Below are 23066 nucleotides of genomic sequence, written 5' to 3'. Positions count from 1 at the left end.
AACGTTGACGAATTAAATTCAGTAAAACAAGGATTGAAATAAAAGAAAGAATTGTAATTATTATTGAGAGAGAAACTAAAATTGGTTCTATCCTATCCAATCCCATGAATGGAATGAAAAATGTTAAATATTTGCTTCCAAATGCAATTAATACATTAAATATTCTCAAGAGTACGCTATATTGACTCACTGCATTTATTTGTCAAAGCTTCGTCAATGGCATACGAGTGCATTAAGGACCATACCTTTAGTGGTGAATGTACAAAAATATTTTTGTTTAACAGGTATTTTTTATTTTAAAATATAATTTAATTTTAATATATCGTCAGTATATATTAGTTTTATATGTACATTTAATTATATGATGTCATATTAGCAAAAATAATTATCTTTTCTATTTTTTTTGGTGACTAAATATACCACAAAGAAAAAGAACCTAAGAAATAGTAGCACTCATCTCTAATAATAATATCTAAATTATTAGGGGGCAGTAACCACTCTAGGTACACCTGCTTGTTTAAAGCATCAGTCTTAGCCATTAAATCAGCCGCTCTGTTTGTTATGCGTTGGATGAGCACTAAAGTAGCTGTCCAATTGCGCTGAAGCATCTCTTTGATTTTGTCAAGCAGATCAGAGTTATTCGTAATCATGTTGGTTGTGCCTCGCGAAACAAGAAGAAACGCATCAAGATTATCAGTTTCACATATGACATCTTTGCACTTGCAATCCCAAGCCATAACAAGCCCTCTCCAAATAGCATGAAACTCACAACAGAGAACACTAGAAAGAGGTATACTAGCAGAACAACCTTTCATCCAAATTCCCATGCTGTCTCTAATAATATATCCAAAGCCAGCTAATTGCTTATTTTCAAAAACGCTTGCATCGCATTTCACTTTACAGACATTCATTGGAGGTGGTTCCCAGTTATATTGCAAAGAGGACGGAATAATATGTTTTTGGTTGGTAACAACCTAGAGAAATCTCGAGCAGCATGTTGAACTAAGTGAACAATTTTCTCCTTACTCCATGGATTATCTTGATGGAAGATGTCATTGTTCCTATTCCTCCAAATCCACCAAAAGACCACTGTAAAGAGAAACTGATTTTTGTTGAGGTTAGAACGAATCCAAGACACAAAATCCAAACTAGAGTCTTCAGCGGTCATTCCCAAATTTAAGCTAATCCAAATCTGACGAATTTTTTGGCAAGTCCTAAAGCAGTGGTTAATATCCTCTAGAGCAAGATAACATCTCTGACAAAAATTAGAAGTAGCAAGACCTCTTTGAAACTGGTAACTAGCTGTGGGAACTCCGTTGTTGAGACAAAGTCAGAGCAGACACTTTATCTTCTCCGGTATTCTCAAGTGCCAAAGCCAAAGCCAATTTTCATTATCATTCCAGCCAAATTTCTTCTTTAATAGCCATTCATACCCGCTTTTAGTCGAGTAGGTGAGAGTATTTGAGTTTGTCCAAAACCAACCTATTTTATCTCCTGCCTGCTTGATAGGATCAAAGAGCATCAAATCAATTTTAACTTCTTCTGGAATCATTGTGCAAAGAATATCCCACCGCCAATGTCCATGGTGCCACACATCTTCTAGCTTCAAGTGAGAATCAGAGATGTGTACAAAAAGAACCAAAGGAGTTAGCGTTCCACATGGTCGCCAAGCATGATACCAAAAGGATTGAGACATCCTGCCTGTACACCAATCAAAACCATCACGAAGCTTTTCTATTGTCTTATAAATCGCTCGCCAAGTGCTTGAAACATTATTAGAAAAATTGGGTGAAAAGCAGACCTCCTAGATAAATATTTTGCCAACATAATTCTTACCAAAAGCTTATCTTTATTATGCAGTAATTGCCAAACAAGCTTTCCTAATAAAGCAAAATTTACACATTGGGTATCTCTAATTCCCAAGCATCCATATTTTCTTGGAGTGACAACTTTGCTCCACTTGACATAATTTAAGTAACGCTCTCCCACCTTTCCCTTCCACAAGAATTGTCTAAGCATAGAATCAATCTTTTGACAAACCTAAGTAGGAAAAAAAGTCACTTGCATCTGATAAATAGGAAGAGAAGAAGTAACAGATTTAATTAAGCAAAGCCTGCCTGCTCTGTTAAGGAGCCGACCTTTCTAATTCTTGATCTTCTCTAAAGAGTCCAAAAAAATAAACCTAGCAGTTCGAGGATGATTAAGGTTCACCCCCCAAGTATTTGCCTAGGTCACTAGTAAAAGGAATATGAGAAATACCAGACAACATTTCCTTCCTTCTATTAGAGATATTTCTAGAACAAATAGCTTTAGATTTTTCAATGTTAACCTTCATACCTGAAGCTTTGCAGAACAACTCTAAGGTGTGCACAACATTCTGAACTTGATTTTTCTTCGCTTTACAAAAAAGGAGGAGGTCATCTGCAAACATCAAGTGAGAAACTCTAGGTCCCCCTCTAGAAACAGCCACACCATCCCAAATACCCTTATCAACTTGTTTGGAAATGAAGCACGCTAATCTCTCCATACACAAAACAAATAAATAAGGAGAAATTGGATCTCCTTGCCTGAGCCCTCTGCGAGGTTGGAAGCTGTTCAATCTATTCCCATTCCAAAGGATGGAAAGATTTGAAGACTGAACACAATTCATTACAAGTCGAATAATTAGAGAAGGAAAGCCAAAAGATTCAAGAGTGTGCTTAAGAAAATTCCAATAAACTCTATCATAAGCCTTTTCTAAATCAATCTTAAAAGTCATAGCTCCTTTTCTAGACTTTGTCCGCTTAAAAAAGTGAAGAACTTCTTGGGCCACAATAATATTATCAAGCGCTCCTCTACCATGTATAAACCCTCCCTGAGTTGGGCTAACAATTTCATCCAGAATGGTCGTAATCTATTAACCAGCACTTTAGTTACTAGCTTATAAATTACATTACAAAGGCTTATTGGCCGAAAATCCTTCAATCTAGTTGGAGGGTGGCACTTAGGGATAAGAACAATCAAAGTTTTCAACAAAGAATGGCTTAACGTCTCCCCTAAGAATGCTTTCTGAATAGTATGCCACACCTCATGACCCACACATCCCAATATTTCTTGAAGAAAAAAACTTGAAAACCATCCGGCTCAGGAGCTTTGAACAAGCTCATATTATCCAGAGCTTTTTTAACCTCCAACGTTGTTACTGGTTTAGACAAATTATCACAAGAATCCTGACTAAGAGATGGCATAGGAATTTCTCCCATGTAATTAACCTCAACAGGCTCAATAGAGCAAAAAAGGTTTTTGAAGAAATGAACAACCTCTCTTTGCAAAACTTCCGGATCATCAGACCAGGACCCATCACTAACCAGCAACCCAGGAACCTTGTTAGATTTTCTTCTAAGGATAGTTTGCATATGGAAAAAGCTAGTATTTCTATCACCATACCGAACCCATTGATCTCTTGACTTCTGGTACCAAAACAATTCTTTCTGGGCCAAAATTAGATTATACTCAGCTCTCAATTCTTCCTCTTTGTGCTTCAAAATCGGATCATCGTTAGCTTCCATTTTCCGTTGAATACAATTCAAATAAGCCTCCAATTCCCTCTTTTTAATAAAAATATTGCCGAAGACCGTAGAGTTGAATTCCAACGAAACTTCTTGAACCCCCAATAACTTCCTATGGATGCCAAAGTCTGTACTATCCCAAGATTTCTGAACAATGTCCTTGTAATCAGGATGCGTTGTCCATGCCGCTTGGAATCTAAAAGGCCGGTTTTCTTTCTTGATAGGAACTCCTTGACATCGGATAAGTAGGGGACAATGATCAGAGTGGGAACGGATGAGAACTTCAACAAAAGCTTCTGGAAAAAGAAGGCGACATTCTGTAGTACAGCAAGCTCTATCCAATCTCTTTGCAATTTTTTTTGTTTTCTTGAATTTTACGGAACCAAGTAAATCGTCTTCCAGAGGTTGTCAGATCAAAAAGACCACAAGAATCTAGAGTACTTGCAAAGATACTACTGCGATTCGAATAGAAATTACCCCCCTTCACCTCATGAACACTCAAAATATCATTAAAATCCCCAACCACCACCCACGGGTTCTGAATGCACAAACTAATATCAAGCAGATGACTCCATAATTCTATTCTATTAGTGGCTTGAGGGCTGCCATAAACCGCACTGCAGATTCATCTTCGCCCACCACCATCAATTTCCAAAGTTACACATTGATTCATAACCCAAAAAATTTTACAAAAAAATTTTAAATTAGCAGAGAGAAACCAAATTCCTCCCTTGTGCCCAACAGCATCTACAATTCCTACAGGATATTAGCCTAATCTAATAGGTATATAATCGAGTTAGCTTGCAAACCAATGCGCTAAATTTATTAAATATAAAGTTTGACTCATCATTATATCAATATATTATTCTATAACAAGTAGTATTTTAACGTTAAAAAAATATTAATTTGGTATATTTTGGTACCAATATACATATTTTTCTTTTCAATTAATTTTAAAAAATTATTTTTTTAATTATATAAAAATTAATATTTAATACATAACTAGATTAATTATTAATTATTAATATTTTTAATCATTCTAATTATATTAATTATCAGTCATTTTAATTATTAATTATTATTATAATATAATTTTTAATCAAATATAATTAGCTATAAATGTGATATAATAGCTTTGTTAATATTTTCTATATTATGCATGTGTATATTTTATTAGTATTAAATTGATATTGATATCAATAATTAAGTTTTATAATTAATTTCGTACTACTAAAAGGTATATATAGTATTTTTTTTGTGGTTTATGAGTCTATATTTAAGAGTCAAAGTATTTGTTCAATTTTTTAATTTGTTATTCATTCTTGATACTTCATAGAATAAAAATATCTATTTTTTATTTTTATCAAAATTGATCATTTTAAAGTACAAGTTATACTTTTTTATGATATTTTTTTATGTTATTCTATGATTCTTTTGATAATTTGATGTTTATTTTTACTCAAACTTATTCTTTTTGAAAACCTTACAACACGATTATTTTTTGTTGCAATATTTTATAATGCACAGCATCTATCAAATACCATCTCAAGTTGTGTATTCATTAATTTGAATTCTAATTACATTGATGTAAAAATTTAACGATGGAGTATTGAACTCTATTTTATTGAAAAATAGTTGGATCTACTTATATATTATCGCCCTCGCTCATGTGTATTAGAATAGTGGAACATATAATGAGATTGAGTTTTCTCAATTTAGATTCAGTTTTCATTTTTCAAAGAATTGTATTAGACTTGGAGATGAAATTTTAAAGATTGATACTGTATTTAAAATTTTTACTTTTAAATTTTTCATAATAAAAAATAATTTTATAATATATTATAATTTTTTATCTGAAACTATCAGCCTTCTCGTGTGTCAATGCAATGTCATTGACGAAAATAAAGGTCAATTTAGTTTTTTAATTTAGTTATTCTATATTTTACTATAGTACATGAATAACAGATGATAAAACTTATTTAACAAGAGGATGGTATGAATATATACCAATTCTAAATATTCAAGCTGATGACATTATTTCGGTTTGTGGTTGTTACGAGAATAACTCTAATTTATATGTGTCTAAGGTGTAGCATAACTTAAATATTATTTAAATAATTTAGTTCTAATATTAGTATTTAATTAAATTAGTTTAAAAAAAATTAAATTGTTTCTTAAATTTATATATTACAATGATCATTTTTTATTATGTTATTTTTAATTTTTTTTAATATGAAGTTTATTTTTTCAATTTTTAAATTTATTTTTATTTTTATTGACTTCTATTATAACTAAAAAAATATGTTAATAATAAATAATAATTTTAGATTATTACTCGAATAAAAACTAAATCTTGTATAATATTATTAGTGATACTAAAAATATTTTATTCACGTTGTATGAAATAGTTAATAGTTAGATTAAAATTTACAATAACGGTAAAACTAAAAATTTTAGTTGTCCACTGCGATATATTTAGTTGACTTAAAATTTCACTAATATTAATTAATTAATAGGATCATTGAATTAAAATTTAGTTATCAAATAATATATATTTAGATATATAAAAAAATAATTATGGGTATAAAATAAATTAAGTTAATAACTACGATTAATTGTTATAATTAATATATATCAAATTAGTTTAGTATTAATTAAAAATTTATTTGTCTAGTGTGATTAATTTAGCATTAATGTATATCAAATTAATGACTATAATTAAAATTTAATTGTCCAGTGTCATTTATAAAGATGACCATAATTAATGAAAATTATCGTAATTTATGAAAATCACACATATAATGATATTAATAATAAAAAATAAAAAAAATTCATTAAATGATTATATATATATATATAGATTATAAAAAAATTGTAATTAAAAATAATTAATATAAGTGACTTAAATAATATATTTACGTATAATTAATATATACATATATATAAATAAATAAAATATGAAAATTATTAATTAAATAATTAATATATAAATATACATAAATAAAGAAATTGTTAATTGAAAAATTATAATAGATTTTTAATTTTATAAATGAATCACATTTAATTAGAATGATTTATTCTAAAAATAAATAATCAAATTAATTTAATATTAATTAAATATTTCTATTTCTAATTTAAAGTAGATCAATTCTATATTGTACATATGTTCCTTAGTGTATTAGGTGATTATAATTTTTTATATTTGAGGCTTATATTTTTTTTAATAATTATTATGGCTAGTAGGTTATATTCTAATATTGAATTTAATTAATATATTGTTACAAATATAATTTTTTCTAAATTTTTTATTTATATTCTTTTGGCTTTTTATTTTTATCTTAATTTTTTTGCAAGTATAATCTTATTAAAAATCTCAAGACAATATCTGGACATAAAGTTAAAATATCTCAATACAAGAATAGAAATATAACATGTGAATGTGTAATGATTAATATTAGAGATATAGTCCAAAATTTTGGTTGTTTACAAAAAGATATATACGCAAGTTTTTCTCATAGAAATTATATATTGATTTATAGTATATTACGTCTTTTTCTTTAATTAATTGAATTATTTTGTAAACTTCTTTAATTTGTTATGTACTTTTCATTTGCTTAGTATTTACACCAATAAAAAATTTAAATTGAGATTAATTTAAAGTTAAAATATGTTGAAGAACATTTTTTATTAAAAATACTTTAAATATAAATAAAAAAATAAATATTTTTTGTACATCTTATGGATACATACACTAGTTTAATAAATAATGATATCAAATTCATATTAAAATTCGACTCATATGTTTATGAATTCAACTTATTGAACTATTAACAAATTGAGTTTAATCAAATTCACAAACAAACTTGATTTATTTTCAATACATATTGAAAGTACGAAATAATATCTTAAATATTGTTGTATTGCAATAATGATCCAAGCACAAACTAACTTATAAAGATTTAAAAATAAAAACAAAATTTTAGTAATAAAAATAATATGTGAATAAATGACAAAAAATTATTTAATATTTATTAATTAATAAAAAATTATTTTATTTGATATTTATTAATTATGATTAAAATTAATAAATATTAAATAAAATAAATTAAATTTTTTTTGTCTTTTTAATATTACTATAAAAAAAATATGTGAGTAAATGACAAATCAAATAGCAATTAATGATCCAAAATGAGGTAATATAGTAAGAAAAAAAAGCCTATTTATAAACCCAACATAGTCTTTTGTGTGAAGAATGATTCATTGTTATAGCAACCCATTGCACAAAAATGGAGCTTTTCAAAACCCTTATAATGTTACTTTATACGCTATTGACAATAGTTATTTGTTTCAAAAACGTTGGTGGAGAGAGTGTAGATGGATTATATTTTCCTCCTAAAACAGTGACAGTTCGAATCACGAACGGTTTAAAAGATCTGCAACTTAATTTGCATTGCAAGGACGCTCAATCGGATTATGGGTTTCAAACACTTAGAGTTGGTGAAAGTTGGAGTTTCCAATTTCACCCTGACCCATTATGGCCTACTTCATTATACTTTTGTAGCTTCACATGGCTCACTGATACGAGGCTACACCGCTTTGATATTTATTCTTTTAGGCGTGGTGATCGATGTAGAGAGTGTGATTGGCTGATTCATGAATCGGGTTGTTGTAGGGTTTTCGGTAATGGTCAGCTCAAATGCTTTGATTGGAAAAGTGTTGGAGATAACAATTATAGTCTTGGTGTGTAACTTTGTATATCTTTCCTTTGAATTTCTCAAAATTTATAATAAAAAGATATAGAATAAAGTACTGTTTTGATTTTCATCAATGTTCAGGGATGAATTCTACTATTTTAATTATTCCTAACGTTTTAATTATTTTATTTTTATCCCAAAATATTTAAAATAACATTAATAATATTTTTGTTAAAATTACATTTGGTCAACTCTCTTTTATTTTTATTCTCTCAATAAGTCTAAATTCTTTTTTTTTTTTTAATTTTTTTTCTCCTCTTCAAATCTCCCTTAAAGAATTAATAGTGTAAAAGAAAGACCCTAACTTACCTTCTTTTCGTGACACAGCCAACTTATCCGCTTGCATTACAAAGAGTAACTTACTTCATTATTATTTTGTTACAGTAAATACTAATTTAATTCTTGAAATTATTTGTTGATTTTAGACTAAATAGGACATTTACTTATCCGTTTTTTTTTTTTTTGCCCTTGATAATCTAATATCACATCATTAAACTATTTTACTACTTAATAGTTAGAGTGATTAAGTAGAAACATGGTTAATTTATATCTAATAATGAGCATCTTGTGCATTAGCTTGGTTGAGCACAAGTGCTTTTATATTGTGCAAGGATGAATTTGAGTACGAATTTATTGAAAAGTCCACTAAATAGGTGTTAGCAATTATTAAAGAGGACACGTTGTTATTATCTGTTGTTGCTAATTACCCAGTGAGACCAGAGTCTCAAGTTTAAGCTTCCTTTGATTCAGCATCATCTTTTTCTGTCTCAAGGCAATACCAATACCATGTGTTTCTCAGCATCACCAAATTTTTTAGGTATCTAAAATTCATACTGTATATCCTATTTATCTATATGTTTTCTCATCCTAATATTAAGTTATAAAGATTCTGGTATATTTTTTCTTCACATTTATATTTCTTTTTCTTTGGGTGATGATGTTTGGTTCATTGGTGTAGGCTGGGCTTAGTGGCTTCCAGAAGACAAGTCATCTATTGATCTCTTTGAAGGTTACAGAAAAGTGGTATTACTTAGAAACATTGAGAATTTGTATACTTGTGGAGGTGTGAATTTATAGTATTGTGTCTATATATGTAATTATGTATCATGTATTATGTTATGTATCTCATTTTAAGTGTGGGATTTATTAGGAATTTTTTTTTATGTAATTATTGAGATTTGTCATTGGAATACTTTGTGTCTAGTTTGTTAGAACAAAATTGTATTTTAAGAATTGAGATTAAACAAGATTGTAATAAGATTTGTTATTTTGAATGTAATAGAATGTTTTATTTTGTTGGAATTATATATTATGTATAAATATATTAGTATGTAACAACAATGATTATGATTAAAAAAAGATTTCAGATTTTAGTGGAAATAACAATGATGATTAAAAAGAAATACTATAAAAATTCTAGAATTAGCTTTAGTGATTAAATAAATTGCCATTAAAAGTTGTAGGATTTTTGTGGTCATTAAAAAGATTTTTACAAGCAATTGTTATAATTGCTATTAAAATCTTTTAACAACAAAGTATATAACGGCTAATATCTAATTATCAGTAAAAATATTAGCGAATATTTTTATTACCACTAAATACAAAATAAATAATCATTAAAAGTGATATTTCTAGTAGTGTTGATAAAATGAATTTTATCATTTACTTAATAATTACTTTCTCTAGCTATTTTTAAATAATTTTTATATATTTTATAGTAATAATTTTTATATTTTAAACAATAAGACGATACAATTTTTTTCCAGGACACTCTTAATTCACTTGTGTTGATTATAAGTACGTATAACTTACATCTATTCATTTATTTATATTAAGAACAATTTTCTATGTTTTTTACACAATTTAATTTTAATTGTTGCAAAGATTCAATTATTACCTTTTTATAATATGCATAATATATATTGGATGGTTATTTAATTTTGAAACACAAAGGATTAGGAGTAATTATTTTTTATTTTCAATACAAAAATACACATACTAGCTCCATCTATTTTCTTAACTTCACTTTGCCTGAATACATAGTAGTATATATCACAAGACAACCTATAATTAAAAGAATTATTCTTCACATACAAGCATTTTTTTATGTAAGTCTTTACAAGTTATTTATATTCACATATTTGCTGTTACTGCACGTTTTTCTTCTTTCTTTTTGTTACTGCACGTTCTTTTTCATTATCGTCATTATCAACACTATCTCCAGTGACGGACCCAAAAAATTTATGTTAGGGGCAAAAATAATACACATTACTATCAAAAGATATATTAATTTAAATTTAAGAACATAAAAGTGCACATTAATTATTTGAATAAAAAAAAAAAACTAAAAATTACATTAGCCGCTAACTTTTTTCACTTCAAATCTAATGGAGTGATTTTAGATTCTAGAGGTAACTTTCTTTTGAAATATTTTTCTATTACTATTTTTAAAAATAAAAAAATATATATTCTAAATTAGTAAATTGATCAATTCACTTTAAAAATTTATATGCAATATAATTACATATAATAGAATAGAACGAAAGATAAACAAAAATAAATAATAAAAATCACTAAATTGAGAATAAAATAAAATATATAAATTCATGAAGAGAATAAAAAAATAGATTAATACCTAAACTATAATTGTTTGAATTAAAATTTGTAATTAAAAATATAAAAAAGAAAAACAATGAAATTGAAAGATACATAGAGTTATAGAGAGCTATATAAAACAAAATAAAAGAATTTAAGATTTACCTTTTGACGAAGAGAAGATGACCACTAGACAAGGAATAAAAAAAAATGTTAAAAATATTAAACTAAAAAGAGGATTTAAGAGAATAAATAAGTGACGGTTGAAATTTGAGAATAGAAGAAAACTAAATTTAATTAGACTAATTAATAGTTAACATAATAGAAAGATAAAATTGATTTGAAATTTTTAATAATTGGGCTTAATTTATTTGTAGTGGGCCATTTAAAATTTAAAATGGGAGCATATTTTATATATATACTTTTTTTTTTGTTTAAAAAAAATGAGAGTGGGGGCAACTGGGCAAGTACCCCATCACCAAGCGTAGGTCCGTGTCTCTGACTACCTTTTTCTCCTCTTCCTTTTTTTTTTCTTTTTTTTATTGAAATTTTTTCTCTTCTAATCTTTTTATTGTTTTGAATTCAATAAAGTAGTTGAGGTATGGTTCAATTTAAAAGAAAAAATATAGCATTAGAGAAAATATTTTTCTGTATTTATAGCAAATTTGGGTGTAATACGAAGATATTTGGGTGTACTTTTATTCTGATAAATTCTGCATAATTCAAAATTTTTTTTCTTCCTCCTCTTTATCTTCTACTATTTCTTTTTTTTTATCATCATCATCATCACCATCTTCTTTTTTTCTTATTCATCTTTTCCTTTTTGTTTTACCTTCTCAAGTTTCTTGTTGTTTTACTCTCTTAACAAGAATGAAAACAAAAAAAATCAAACAAAGAAAAAAAAGAAACACATAATGCTGTGAAATTACTTGAAAGAGGATGAACTTACATTTATTTAACAAAAAGAAAGAAAGAAATAAGGAAAAAAAAAGAAGAAAAAATGCAGCATTAGAAGAAATATTTTTCTGTATTTGCAGCAAATTTGGATGTAACACAGAGATATTTAGGTGTAACACGAAGAAATTTGGGTGTATTTTAAAATTTTTGGGTGTATTTTTATTCTGATAAGTTTTGTATAATTCAAAACTCTTCATCTTTCTCCTCCTCATCTTTTACTGCTTCTTCTATTTTTTTTATCATCATCACCATCTTTTTTTTTATTTATCTTTTCCTTTTTGTTTTACCTTCTCAAGTTTCTTCTTGTTTTATTCTTTTAACAAGAATAAAAATAAAAGAATCAAACAAAAAAAAAGATACACATAATGCTGCAAAATTACTTGAAAGAGGATGAATTTACATTCATTAACTAAAAGAAAGAAAGAAATAAGGAAAAAAAAGAAAAAAAAATACAGCATTAGAGAAAATATTTTTCTGTATTTGTAGCAAATTTGGGTGTAACACAAAACTATTTGGGTATAACACGAAGATATTTGGGTGTATTTTAAGAAGTTTGAGTGTATTTTTATTCTGATAAGTTTTGCATAATTTAAAACTCTTCCTCTTCCTCCTCCTCATTTTCTACTGTTTCTTCTTCCTCATCTTCTTATTTCATTTTCTTATAATTCTTCTTGGGAGGAAAAATCAAAGAAGAAAAAAAATACATAATATTGCAAAATCAATAGAAAGAGAAGGAGGAAAAAAATGCAGCAACAATAACAACAATAAAAAGAACCACGATGAGGATGAAATAAACACGCGAAGAAGAAGGAATGCGAAGAAAAAGGATGAGAAATGCAAAGAAGAAAGAGAAGGAGGAGGAGGAAGAACGTGGAATACAAACATTGAAGAAGAACTGTTTCTCATTTCACACTATTAAAATTGAGGAAGCAAAGTTGGTAGATTTGGGCTGGGAAGGGGCAGCATGCCGTTTGAGCTATGGCTCATTGGCAGGAAACGCATGTTTATACGCTCTTTAAATTAATGGTTGTTTTTGTTGGGTTTGCGCTAACTTGTATTGACTTGTATGCCCAAAAAACTTGTATGTATAATAAATCTCAAAAATAATAATCATTTTTAATATTTTTTTAATAGATTAATGATATGGTAATTGAAGATTCAATAATAAATATGCATATAAAAATAAAATTAATAAATATTACCAAACAATGCAAAGAAAAGCATGCTAAAGTAACAAATAAAAAGGAACGGAAATTAAATTGCACAAAAGGTGCTTCTATTTTTTGTATTTATTAAAGATATATGCGGCTATAGGCATATTATTCATTTATTTATATTGAATATATGAAATTCAAAAGACAAAATATAAAAACATTAAGCTATATATATAAAATCTCGTTCTAGTAGGCTACGGTGACGGCGGTATTTATAATATTTTAAAAAATATTATTAAAATTAAAGTAACGCTTTTTTAATATTTAGTAATATTTTTTAAAAAATATAGCTAAAAAAAGGTTATCAAAATTTAAGAAAAAATATGACTTTAATTTTAACCACACTTGTATAACCATTATAATTATCATCATCATAGCCATACTAAAATCTATCATGTAATATATATGTTACACCCCATGATTATTGTTTCCAAGCATAACATTGTAGAGAAGCATTATCCGTAACCCTGCATGGACCAGTTTCAAAGATATCCCAAACACAAGTTGCACAGGCATTCTTGTCACGTTTGTGATCATAAATGTCAAAGTAGTGAACTGGTGCTCCATACCATGTAAAGCTGCAAAAGTATAATGATGTGAACCAAAGAGGATTAGGATAGAAGGTGAAACCCCACATATGCCCACCTGATACTCTTTGGAATCCAAAATCTGTGTGTTTGTCTTTGCAATGAACACCAAGCTGCTTATTGTTCAATCTATTGTAAATGGAAACTACCACTGTGGCTGGTGGAATCCAGCCATCCTCATGATCACCACCCACTCCAACATTGAAATTCAAGGAAAAAATTATGGCTAATAACATTGACATTGATACTACTACTTTGGAGAGTGATATAGTCATCTTTTTATTTAATCGGTTGATATACTTGGTGATATGATCAATTTTGTAGAGGGCTCTTGTCTTTCTTTTTATATAGAGTGAATATAAGTAAAATTTCAATTTTAACCCTATCAAGTTTTTTTTTCTTACGGTATTTCCTAACCTGACAGGTTAATAACTAATTCGTTGTAGATCTAAACTTTATTTAAAGTCTGTTGCTAATCAATGAATTGCTGCATGCACAAAATGAAATAACTTTAAATGTTATCTTTCTAGTATTACTGATATTTCATAAAATATTTATTTATTATATAACTACCAAATTTCTTGAAGGCAAAGTTGACTTTATTTGGGTTTTGCTAATAAATTTAAGGGGAGTGTTAGGTAAATAAGAGAGTGAATCATCTTCAGTGAAACAAAAAATTAGATGGTGTTAGTTGTGATCTCTCATCTTTTATTATTTTCTCTCTCATATTTAATTTTAATCCCACTTATAAAATTAATGGTGAGAAATCACATTTTATTTTTTCAAATGTTAAAAAAATTGGAGATGATCCATTTCCAGGTAAACAATGACCATCTTGAACAACATGAATAACTACCAATCAAATAAAAATACACTATATCCTAATTTAATGTTACTAATTAAATTTAAGATTAATTTACTCTTTTAACCCTATTAATTCACATTGTTCACACATTATTCAAAAATGTTGTCGGTTACCTATACTTTTCCTAAATTTAAGGACTATCTGTGCGCTATAATTCATAAATAAATGATAATATTATTTCGGTGAATTATAGTTTAAATAGAATTTTTTATGTTTCACCTGAAGTAAAGGAAAAATCAATGTCTAACAATCGTCCCTTCTATATATATATTTGGTAGTATTTTTACACAGTAACAACCATTCTAAATATGAATATAATAATAAGTTATTGCCATTTTACATAAATGGATAACTAATATATATCTGAAGAAAATTTGCTGCCCCTTTCCTTGTTATTTAATTTTTCTCTTCTTTCTCCCTCTTCGCGAAGCTTCCAACCCTCCAATTTTTAAAGGGTACCCTCCAATTTTTAAAGGGGTGATACTAGGTAGCCAAAAAATAATTATAATATAAAAATATCATGAAAAATTTTTATTCTCTTGATAAGTAAATGATATACACTTCTTTATTTCTTATTCTCTTTATCACCTACAATTTTACTGTATATTTGGAGTAATTAATGTTCTTTTCAAAATCAGTTTCAGTTTCTCTCAAATCAAATCTTTAATATCTATCAATCACATTATTATCCATTAAATACAATAATTCTCTGAAAAAATTATAGAAGTTAAATTAAAAATTTTTAACAACTTCTACTATACAACTTATATTTTACATATAGACTATTAAAAAATAAAAAATAAAATATAAAATATATACAAAAATTTAAAAATAATTTTTTAAAAATAATTATTAACCCGTCATATTAAAATCAATAAATAAGCATACATATGAATATTAAATAAAAATATTAAAATAATTAAAATCATGACCTATTAGTGCACATATGAGATAATTTAAAGAATACAATAAGACGTATAGTTTAAAATTTGATAATATTAATTATAAAAATTTATTAATTATAGACATCATAGGTATGAAATTATAAATATTATGAGTATAAATTATGGATGTTATTAATATGAAATTATGGATGTTATGAGTAAATTTATCAATTAAATAAATTAATTTAAGAATTTGGCATTTTTTTAAATTCAATTATGATAAAATTTAAAAATATTTTGTATTAACTTTATAGTTACTTATGCAATAACTAAAAAATGATACGTGTATGGATGTAATATCTAATAAACATGAATTTAATTTTTAGATGTTAGTTGTATGTAATTATGGATGTTATGTATATGAATGTATAAATGTTATGTGTATGAACATAGTAGTACAATATAATTATAAATACACTTAAAAACACAAAAAAGAAATAAATCGGTTCATTACCATACCTCATCAAAACTAGTGTGATTTTTCATATTCTAAAAAATTGGTTGCCTGAAAACAACCTCGTCGAGTGAGTCCGTCTGTTGTTCAAATTCTTCATCAGCACTTTCCACCATGAGTACCAAGGTCGAATTCAATTGTCATACTATTTGCAATGATAAAAATGACTTCTTGTAAAATTCCTTGACCTATTCTAAATTTCTAATTGTGTTTGTAATGGTATTAGAGTTGTGAATTTTGAATGAAAATAATTGAATTAATGGAAATAAAACCATATTAGGATAGCTTTCAAGTTTTGTATCTAAATTGATGATGATAAATGACTTAATAAAAATAAAAAATTAATTACAATTAAATTATTTAATACAAATTATTATTATTGTTATTTATAATTATTATTAGTTTTTATTGTATTTTTAAATATAAAAATTAAATTATAAAAAAAATATTAAGTATTAATTACAAGAATACCTAATAGTAAGGAATATGATATTATAATTAATGTCATTAATAAAAAGGGCTGATAAGAATATAATAAGTGAATTGATATGAGAGTGAGATAAAAAATAAAACTGTTATTAAATTATATAAATGAAAAAAATTATAGAAAGTTTAATTTTGGCTAATTATCTACCAAAAATTTTTCCTTTTTAAAGTAACGTTGACGAATTAAATTCAGTAAAACAAGGACTGAAATAAAAGAAAGAATTGTAATTATTATTGAGAGAGAAACTAAAATTGGTTCTATCCTATCCAATCCCATGAATGGAATGAAAAATGTTAAATATTTGCTTCCAAATGCAATTAATACATTAAATATTCTCAAGAGTACGCTATATTGATTCACTGCATTTATTTGTCAAAGCTTCGTCAATGGCATACGAATGTATTAACTATTAAGGACCATACCTTTAGTGGTGTATGTACAAAAATATTTTTGTTTAACAGGTATTTTTCATTTTAAAATATAATTTAATTTTAATGTATTGTCGGTATAAATTAGTTTTATATATACATTCAATTATGTGATGTTATATCAGCAAAAATAATTATTTTTTTTATTTACCGTATAAATAATGATTGTCTAAAGAATGAAGGTAATTTAATGATTCTGTAAAAATTTTTACACCGTAAATGCCAACATGTAACATACAATTTAATATTTCAAAATAAAAGTCTATTTTTAAAATAAAAGGATATAGTTTTTCTAACTCTACAATATTTTGGGTCTATGATTACGATTTTTTTGGTCACGATAAAAAACCGTGATCATAGAGGGTCTATGGTCACGATTTTTTATCGTAACTAAAGAAAAAAAGCTATGATCACGGTTTTTTAAAAAAGGGTGACCATAGAGTACCTATGGTCACGGTTTTTAAGAAAATGGTGGCCTAAAAAGGTCTATGATCACGGTTTACGAGGGTGACCTAAAAGGATCTATGATCACAGTTTTTTTGGATGACCAAAAAGGGTCTATGATCACGGTTTTTTGGGGTGATCTAAAGGGGTCTATGGTCACGGTTTTGGGGGGGTGACCTTAAATGGTCTATGGTCACGGTTTTTCAAAAAAAGGTGACCTAAAGGGGTCTATGGTCACAGTTTTGGGGAGGTGACCTAAAAGGGTCTGTGGTCACGGTTTTTCACCGTGACCAAAAGACATCTATGATCACGGTTTTGAGGGGTGACCTAAAAGAGTCTATGGTCACGGTTTTGTGGTGTGACCTAAAGGGGTCTATGGTCACGGTTTTGGAGGGTGACCTTAAATGGTCTATGGTCATGGTTTTTTAAAAAAAGATGACCTAAAAAGGTCTATGGTCACGTTTTTAGGGGGTGACCTAAAGGGTTCTATGGTCATGGTTTTGGGGGTGACCTAAAGTGGTCTATGGTCACGATTTTTTACTGTGACCAAAAGACATCTATGGTCATGGTTTTGAGGGGTGACCTAAAATAATCTATGGTCACAATTTTACGAAAGGATGACCTAAAGAGGTCTCTGGTTACGGTTTTTTGAGGTGACCTAAAGAGGTTTATGGCTACGATTTTGGGGGTGACCTTAAATGGTCTATGGTCACGGTTTTTCAAAAAAGGGTGACCTAAAAGGGTCTGTGGTCACGATTTTGGAGAGTAACCTAAAGGTATCTATGATCTTTACGTCATCTGTCGCCAGCCCCTCTCCTCTGGTCATCAGTCGCTAGCATGATTCTGAAAATCAGACCGATCGAACCGGTCTAACCGTGAACAATTAGATTTTTAACTTTATTTTATGATTATAGAGAAAATTGATTTTTATTATTTCTAATAATTAAATTAGAGTATTTATTTAAAAATAAATTTTAAATTATAATTAAATAATATTTTTATAGATATTATTATTGGATTAAATTTTGTTTTAAATTAATATTCTACCTAAATTCTAATTCCCAAATCAAAACCTTAATTTAACCCTAAATTCCCAAATTAAAACCCATTAACTCTAACCTAACCCTAATTTCACTGCCTCACTGTCATTCCCCGCCACACTTCCCCATTTTACCATCAGCAGCCACCAAACCCCCCATTTCCCTTTCCTTCCACACCGCAGCACACACACACACATGGACCTCCCTCTCGACACCCACACTCAGCCTCACACACCTCCCTCACCCTCCATTATCGCGCCAGCCACCCACGCAGAGAGAGAGAGAGAAAGAGAGAGAGAGAGAGAGAGAGAGAGAGAGAGAGAGAGAGAGAGAGAGAGAGAGAGAGGAGCGTTGCCGGCAGAAGGAGAGGTCATCGCCGCTGCCGAATTGTCGAGTTGTCGCGCCTGTCACCGCGAAGCCGCCGAACTGCATCCGTTGTCGCCGCAGTTGGAGGAAGCCCGTGTCGCTGTCTTTCTCGCTGTTTCCGGAGAAGCCTGAGGAGACGGGGAGACAGAACACGAAGGATGCCATCCGCGTCACTCTCATCGAGCCACAGCCGCTGCTGTGAAGGCTCCGCCATTGCCGTTGCTGCTGCGGGAGAGAAGGAGAACGGAACAGATAAGAATGAGGAACTGGGATCGTCGTTGTCGCCACCGGTGTTGAGGGCCAGCCACCGCGCCGAGCTTCTGTCGCCATCAGTTCTGCCGTCTGGTCACCGGGTATCACGTGGGTATAGCCAGAATCACTGCCAGTCCTTTCTTTGTGCAGTGAGTTTTTTTACCCTTGTTCTTTCTGTTTCAATTTTATTGCTGAAAGTAATTTGTTGCTGAAAGTTAAATGTGTTGTTACTGATTATCATGAACCTTGAATTTGTTGTTGGCTTTCCAAAATAATCACTTAAGTTTGCAGTTGCATTTTTCTTCTACTATATCGAATAAGATTACAAAAACTGTTCCCATTCATGTAGAATGAAGTCACTTAGTGTTTGTTCTCTCGCTAAGTGTATAGTTTTCCTATTGATACATAGATAGTTATACTTTTTCTTTTCTATTTTTTTCATTATTCCCTATGTTTATCTATGAGCTTCTTGTGTCATGAAAATTGATTTGAGATATTTTATTTTGTGTGATATCTGATTTGTTTATATCTCATGAAAGAGTCAAGTTTTATCAAACACTATATTCTATAATCTCATTGTTCATGCTGTCATATATAACTTTTTTTCCCTTTGTTAGGTCTCAGAGATAAGAATTGTGTGCCATGCAATTTGAAGGAACTGCGACCGATGACCGAGGATGCAGCACACACTTTGATTCCACAGGTTTATTTGTAATCATCATAATCGTCATCATCATAATAAAGCCTTTTCAACTTAAAGTGTTTTGGAAATTGACATTTTCTAGTTAGGTTTCTGAGTGAAATTCGGTAAAAGAAGATGGCATATTTAAACTGAAGAGGACATGGAAAGTAAAGACTTTCACCAAAGGCTTGAAATTCTTCAAGATAGTAGCTGACCTTGCTGAAAGTGAAGGTATCATTCTCTGTTCTCTTTTTCTAACCCATTTTCCTTTAATTAATCAATAATCATATTTCCTTTAAAAAATGAAAAATTTGTAATGTTCTTGGGATTATTACATTGTTTGTTTTTCTATTTTGGACGATTCAAGGCAATTACTTTGTGCCCTAATGTTCCTGTGTATTGTGCAAACCGTGCTCTCTGCCATCTTAAGCGCCAGTAAGTATAGTATGATAACATATCTTCTTGATTTTTAATTTAATTTTATTTTTGACTTCTGTTTGGGTATTTACTCTTTAGAGATTTCGAAGTCTTTAGCTTCAATGGTCGTGTTGTATTGGTTAAGTATATTCGATTTTCTTCTAAGTAGAAAATTGGTTAAATTGAATATATTTTATTATTTACTATATTTGCAAGTTTTCTATATTTTTAGATGTTAAAGAAAATAATCCGAGCGATGTATAGGGAAGTAAGCAATTATTCGTTGGGAGTTGGGTTTGCACACCTTAGAAATTGCATGGCATGGTTGAATAGGCTTACGTTAGGGAATATAATATTTTATATAGTTGTTGAGGTTTAGATCAATTTAAATTTGTACTTAGCTAATAGGTGATTAGTTATCTGAGAAATGTTAAAACTGTGGACTCATGGACATGTTACTGCAACATTAACAGTTGTGTTTGAGTTTTTTCTTGAACATGTATTAAATTCTTGGTCTTTTATTGTAAGCATAACTGAGTATAATTTAATACTATCTCTATCTTGATATATATTTTATTAACAACTATAAACGTTCTTATATAGTCTTAATTAATTAGTTTACAAAAATCAAACGTGCATTGAATTTGCTGTCTGTTTCAAACTCAAACAAAGCGATCAACTATTTTAGATTTTCCAGATCTTGTGTTTCTAATACTCTAATGTGTTTGTGTGTCTTTTTAATGTAATTTGTCATGTTTTAACTAATTTCTAATCAATTGTTCAATTTTTTTTGGGTTTCAAGTGAAAAACATTACAAGATGAGCGAATAAATTAGAGAAGAATTTTTTTTTGGTTTTCAAAGGATGAGAAGAATATGTACTATATTAGAGAATATTTTTGGTTTTATAGTATAATATTTTGATGTCTTTTGTAATTTTTTAAGAGCTTTTACTTAGTATTACATGTAATGGATAAATTATACTATATTTTGATTTAGGTTGTTTGGAATAAAAATATATCTAAATTTTAATGTAAATTTTATGATTTAAATTTATTGAATTTCTACTTTTTAGACTTATTTTGTGATTATCATAATTTTAGGATCTGATTATGCTATAAAAAAAAATAAATCTAAAAAAACATAATAAATTATGGTTACGGTTTTAAAATGGAGTGACTATAGATAAGGCTATGGTCAGGATAAAAACCATGACCATAGATAAGGTTATGGTCACGGTTTTAAGGAGGGGTGACCATAGAGGCTATGGTCACGGCAAAAAACCGTGACCATAGATAAGGCTATGGTCACTATTTTAAGGAGGGGTAACCATAGAGGCTATGGTCACGGAAAAAACTGTGGCCATAGATAAGGCTATGGTCATGGTTTTAAGATGGGGTAACCATAGAGGCTTTGGTCACGGTTTTAGGTGGGGTGACCATAGATAAAGTTATGATCACGGTTTTAAGGTGCGGTGACCATAAAGGCTATGGTCACAGTTTTAGGTGGGGTGGCCATAGAGGCTATGGTCACGGCGAAAACCGTGACCATAGATAAGGCTATGGTCGCGATTTTTAGGTGGGGTGACCATAGAGGCTATGGTCACGGCGAAAACTGTGACCATAGATAAGGCTATAGTCACGGTTTTAAGGTGGGGTGACCATAGAAGCTATGATCAGATAAAGCTATGGTCACGATTTTTTACGCGTGACCATAGATTAACCTATGGTCACGGTAAAAAAATGTGGCCTAAAGTGCTAGAATTTGAAAATTGAAATCATGACCATAGATAAAAAAAATTATGACCATAGACCTATGACCACGAGAGAATAGGCCACGGTAAAAAACCATGACCATAGGTCCAAAACTGTGACCATAGATTTATGGTTACCCTTTAAAATCATAGACTTTTTTTTTTGTAGTGTAATAGCACTTTAATTTAATTGTGATCATTGAATAAGTATAATTTGATACATTTATTCATTTAAAAATATTTTTTTCAATTCTTGTAGTTTAAAATGTGTATATTTTTATTTTTGGATAACTATACTTTGAAATGGAAGGCATAAGATCGGAAGATTTTGTGATAATTAATTAAATAAGAGAATAAATATTTTTTATTTTTAATGAGAAATATTATGAGGCTAATATTTTTTTTATCAATATTAGCCATGCATTATTTTATTTTTATATTATTAGAAATAGAATTTATGATTTATTAGTATTTATAATTTAGAATTGAGAATTTAAGATATAAATGTTGATGGAATATTAGTAAAAGACGATAAATTTTATTAGTCATTGTTGATGGGTCCCTAATAAAATGGGGCCCACAATTTTAAAACAAAAAATAAATAAATAAATAAATGAAGAAAGTGGTTAATAGCAACGGGAGTGAGAGAGAAGCTTTCTTTAATTTTTTGAAAGAAAGCAACGAAGCAAACAGAGAGCGGCGTCGAAGAGAAGAAGGAAATTTGGAGGAAAAGGACAAGTCAACTTTGATCCGATTGAACTGGTAAACTTGCTCCATTTCTTATAAAAATTTAGTATATGTTATTCCTGGTGTAGAGATGAACATTAGGATATAATTTGATAGTTGTATTGCCTTCTTTTTTGTCTGATTTGAGATATCTTAGTGGAGGATTTATGTTGATTCTATCAGTTTTGATGATATATTCTGTTGATTGTTGAGATGTCCTAGTGTTACTAGGAAGACTGTTTGTGTACCCATTATTCTGATATTGGAAGATTTTACTGGACTAGGTTCCGTGGGTTTTTTGTCTCTTTTTTGGGGGTTTTTTCCACGTAAAAATTCTGGTCTCTGGTTATTTAATTTCTGCCATTATATTTGCTGCTTGGAGTATCTTTGGTATTGCCTATTTAATCGCATAAGTTGTGAAAAAATTATTTTTGGTGCTTCCGCCGTTAGACAGGTTCTTGTTTTGAACCTTTGTTTGAGTTTTTCCCAACAAAGTGGTATCTAGAGCTCTGGTTGTTTATCTCTGTACTGATTAAATGAAGGAAAATACTCATG

General features: G+C 28.8%; 1 long non-coding RNA gene across 1 annotated transcript; it reads left to right on the top strand.

Annotated features, from left to right (window-relative positions):
• Positions 1 to 18415: 18415 nt before the first annotated feature.
• Positions 18416 to 21070, top strand: LOC140179028 (uncharacterized). The gene is made up of 4 exons (XR_011872563.1): positions 18416 to 19084; positions 19553 to 19638; positions 19725 to 19848; positions 19985 to 21070. It is a non-coding gene; the product is annotated as an uncharacterized lncRNA (long non-coding RNA).
• The last annotated feature ends 1996 nt before the right edge of the window (positions 21071 to 23066 follow it).

This window comes from Arachis hypogaea, chromosome 15 (assembly GCF_003086295.3).
Source record: "Arachis hypogaea cultivar Tifrunner chromosome 15, arahy.Tifrunner.gnm2.J5K5, whole genome shotgun sequence".
Taxonomy (NCBI): domain Eukaryota; kingdom Viridiplantae; phylum Streptophyta; class Magnoliopsida; order Fabales; family Fabaceae; genus Arachis; species Arachis hypogaea.
Note: the sequence above shows the minus strand (reverse complement) of the source record. Positions and strands in the feature narration are given on the sequence as shown.